Here is a 4,754-nt window from a genome sequence, read left to right as displayed (position 1 = left end):
TGGAGCCTGTGCTCCGCACCGGGAGAGGCCACAACAGAGGGAGCCCCGCATACCACAAAAAAAAAAAAAAAAAAAAGGCAGACAGGCCAGGAAAACTGTGAGATCCCAGAATCAACAGCTGTGGCTGAGTAATCCTCCTTCCACATCCTGGGGGCCTGGGACCCCTCCAGGATCTGCCTGGGGGCAGCACGGGTGCTGGGGAGGCAGGCGACTTCCCTGCTGCCCCTGGCTCTCTCTTTGGGCATGTGTCTCAACACCAACCATAAAGTCCCCCTCCATCCCCCCCATGAAGGAAATTTCACTCAAAGAAATGTTTCTATCCAGTCTCAGAAGCTCCATTAGTCCTCATATTAAACATCCTCTTCAAAAAATGGTCTCTACTTCTCGTTAGCAAGGAGATTCATTCTTTCCAAATGCATTTGTTTCTTCCAATAGGAGAGTGCCGGAGAGAGGCGTCCTCTGTCCGTGCCATGGTGAGGCCCAGGCTCAGGGTGTGCCCAGAACTCAGGCTCCGAGAAGGAAGAGGTCAGCCTTAGGCTGGACAGAGTGCTTGCTTAGGCTTCCAGAGGGTTCCCTGGTAGCTGGAGGGAGGTTGAGAGGAGTTTCACAAGCCCCCCATCATTCAGGGCTCCTTCATCTCCACCTTCTAAACTAACCTCTTTTTGAAATACCTAAGATTTTTCAAAAACTTTCACTGGGGAAAAATGATAGGAAAACCACTACGAAAATATTCAACAGCTTGTCTAAGTGAGAAATAAAGTCCCAACCCTAGGACCTGGTTCAGTCAGTTTGCCCCCCTGTTCCCTCACTGTTTTGAACTTTATACAGCTGTGTGTGGGAGTCTGGGGCTTGGGGGGTTGTGTAAAACAGACCTAACGTGGTAAGAAATTTCCCACTTTTTCTGTGGGAAAGGGAAGAGACAAGTAGCTTTGTATGGCAAAAAAGGCAGAATGTGAAGGTTGGGACGTAGCTAGGCCCTGAGTTCAGAAGCAGGGGAGCAGTCCCTGGCCCTGGATCTCTTAGTGGGGGAACAGCAGCCACTGGCCCCCATGACCCCATTCTCTTGCTGAGGAAGGCTAGGGAGGGACATGGCCCTGTTCTTCCCTCTGAGCTCAGTATTAATGGTGATGGAGAGCAGTCTGCCCCCTTGAACATCCTTGAGAGCAGTCAGTGGGGATGTGTGTTAGGCTGTGGGGGCCTTGTTTACCCCTTCTCCAAAGAAAGTGTTCTTCAGTCTCACTGACCCGTCTTCCATCTATCTCACCCCAGTAAACGTGCAAGCAGGCTTCAGTGAGTGACACAGAACTCCTCATGAATGTGTGTGCAGTGACCTTGGTTAGTTCCTGGTGGACATCAGAGACCCAGGTGAACTGAGGGATGTACAGCATTATTTTTTCTCTCCTCTTGCTCCCCCCACAGGTAGGATGCCAGAGGACAGGAAGGGCAGAGGAAAGTCTTAGCAGAGCTAGGAGGGGAAGGGAGACCTTCTGTTTTCACGCTTGGGCAAGAAATCCTTACATGCCTCCAAGTAGCATTGAGGACACTCTGTGGCCACTGAATGGGAACAGGATTCAAACCAGGGGCAACCCAAAGGCATTGTACCTGCCTCTGTCAGGTGAGTCCACTGGGCATCTCAGTGAAGGATGTCCCAAACTGTTAAAAGATTATTTTAAAGAGGCTATAACCAAGTCTCTCATACAGATATTTATTAAAAGAACACTTGTCAAGTATTATATTTTTACGTATTAATAATATAAGTATAATAATGTTGGAATAATAATAATGCAATGAGTATGTGTAAGATGTTTCTTTCAACTGGTTCAAAGGTGAATTTAAAGAACCACTCATTCATAGGAAGACAAGAGATGTTAAAATTAACTTGGATGCAAAACGGGAATATCCATAGGGCAATAATTGCATTCCACTGAACACAGTTAATTTGTATTTCTACAGACAAGAATCATTTGCATTATTATCAGTTTTTCACAATTGTATAACAGCTAAAAAGCAATGAAAGGTAGAAGTAAACCAGAGGGTTCAGTGGACAGGGCAATGAATAATCCTTTCTAGTTTCCATTTCAAACTCTTTCACACTTTTCTCTGACATTTCAGCATGCCCCAACAACTGATTTGGCAAAAGTACTTCTGACCACTACTGATGCAACACTATTGTACTGGACTCCAAGGAGGGTTCCTCCTCAATCTCCAGTTCTCACATGGTTTTTAGTGAAATAGGTCTCCTTATTTTCTGAACTCCTGTCTCTTTAGTTCAGGTAGTACGGGTCAATCTAGAGAGAGTCCACCATACTGTACTCAGAACCACCTCTCCAGGCCACACTGGACCATCATACTTGCTCCAAGTTACCACATCCCTACTCTCCATCCTCTTGAAATGGAAATATACAAAATGTCCTCAGCAGGTCTACCCTGTTATGCCTGAAATGAGGAACAAACGTGATTTAGGCTACCAGGTTGGAGCTCTCTAAGGAAAAAAAAGCATTCAATTCCTACAATAAGAAGAAAACAAACAAAACGTCTTTAGTAATTAGAATGCATAGAGATTATAGGACTCAGTGTCCTTGCGTGAGGGAAAAAAATTAAGTGTGAAGATTAGACGATGTGATTCTTAACATTCTTTATGATCACTTGTTTATTTCTTTGCATAAAAAATAGTAGCTACTATTTATCAATTTTCATCCATGTGCCAGCCTCTCTGCTAGGAATTCCTACGTGCATTAAACTTAACCTTTATATTATGCCAAAAGGAAAATATTATTATTCACATCTTACAAATGATAAAAAAATTAAAAACATAGCTTAAAGAAGTTGTAAGTTTTGGCCAAAGTCATAATTAATAAGTGGTGGCTCCTGAGTTAGTGTGACTTCAAAGCACATCCTCTTTTCTTCACACTCTTCAATGAAGGCTTGCAGAATGAAGCCTCCTGCTTTCCATCTGGCAGAGTGAGAAGGAATTGCCATTCCTACTGGGATCTAGAGGCTGCTGCACATGATTATTAGCCCAAGGAATCTTCATTTCAAGCAGAACCAGATCTCCCAGCTGATTACTCACAGGGGAGAGGATTTGGCATATAGTCAGTCAGACAGGGACTGCAGAGAACACACCAAGTCCTGGATATTTACAGTGACAAGGTGGCCCCCAAAGCCCAAACACAGAACCCTGGGAGAGTCCACCCCTTTCCTTTAGAAACCCCTAGTTGGGTGGACTGCCTATAGGATACAGGGCGGGGGGACCAGAAAGAGCACAGTCATCATCAGTAGCCTTTGTCTTGCTGGAGGCTGATACTTCAGAGAAACACTCCAATGGGCCTTGAACAATTGATGAGCCTCCTTTTCAGTTTTCACCTCTGTCCCTGAGTTTAAGCTCCAAAGGGCTGGTTACTTTGAGAGGCAAAAGGGGAAAACATTTGAGGGCATAAAGTATCCAAGGCTAGAAACAATCCGATGCTGATATTGGAAAAATTGTGTGTGTGCAGAAGGTACTCTGAAGTTCAATCAACAAATGACGAGAATGTGGAGAAAAGGGAACCCTCATACAGTGTTGGCGGGAATGTAAATTCATACAGCCACTATGGAAAACAGTATGGAGGTTTCTCAAAAAACTAAAAATAGAACTACCATAAGACCCAGCAACTCCACTCCTGGGTATTTATCCAAGAAAAGAAAAGAAAAGAAAATACTAACTTGAAAAGATAATGCACCCCTATATTCACAGCAGCATTGGTTACAATTGCCAAATATGGAACCAACCTAAGTGTCCACTGATGGATGAATGGATAAAGAAGGTGATATATATATATATATATATACACACACACACACACACACACACACACATACATACACAAGCACACACACACAATGGAATACTATTCAGCCATTGAAATTTTGCCATTTGCAACAACATGGATGGATTTGGAAGGTATTATGTTAAGTGAAATAAGTCAGACAGAGAAAGACAAATAATGTGTGATGTCACATATCTGTGGAATCTAAAAAATAAAACATACTAGTGAATATAACAAAAAAGAAACAGACTCACAGATATGGAGAACAAACTAGTGGTTACCAGTACAGAGAGGGAAGGGGGTAGGGGCAATCTACTATGTATAAAATAAATAAGCTACAAGGATATATAGTACAACACAGGGAATATAGCCAATATATTATAATAACTATAAATGGACTATAACATTTAAAAATTGTGAATCACTATGTTATACACCTGAAACATATAATATTGTATATCAGGGTTCCCCAACCTCCAGGCTGAGGACTGGTCCACAGCCTGTTAGGAACTGGGCCACACAGCAGGAGGTGAGCGGCGGGCAAACGAGCAAAGCGCCATCTGCCACTCCCCATCGCTCCCCATCGCTCACATTACTGCCTGAACCATCCTCACCCCCCACCCCCACACCCCTGTCCATGGAAACTTTGTCTTCCATGAAACCAGTCCCTGGTGCCAAAAACGTTGGGGACCACTAATGTACATCAACTATACATCAATTACAAAAAAGAAAAACATAACCAGGGTCATTTAGAAAAATATATAAATTTACTAGTAAATATCACTTGGGAACTTCTTAAGTGTTAAAAAAATATATTCTTAAAATCAGTAACTATATAAGTTACTAGAGTAATTTTTTCTCTCAAATTATATTGTTGACAATATAAGATAAACAATGTTGGCAGTTCACATTGCTAAAAAGAGTCTATGCTGGCGTAAACTTTGAATA

The 4,754-nt window shown here is 42.7% G+C and overlaps 1 protein-coding gene across 1 annotated transcript in view; it reads left to right on the top strand.

The window, feature by feature from the left end:
• ZNF485 (zinc finger protein 485) overlaps positions 1 to 1,602 on the top strand; it is a 586,403-nt gene extending 584,801 nt beyond the window's left edge. Inside the window, exon 10 of the transcript XR_008616207.1 lies at positions 1,420 to 1,602. The gene's annotated coding sequence lies outside the window, so the exon portion shown is untranslated. The remainder of the gene's footprint in view (positions 1 to 1,419) is intronic.
• The last annotated feature ends 3,152 nt before the right edge of the window (positions 1,603 to 4,754 follow it).

Source organism: Physeter macrocephalus, chromosome 20 (genome assembly GCF_002837175.3).
Source record: "Physeter macrocephalus isolate SW-GA chromosome 20, ASM283717v5, whole genome shotgun sequence".
NCBI lineage: Eukaryota > Metazoa > Chordata > Mammalia > Artiodactyla > Physeteridae > Physeter > Physeter macrocephalus.
This window is presented reverse-complemented; position numbering and strand designations above follow the sequence as displayed.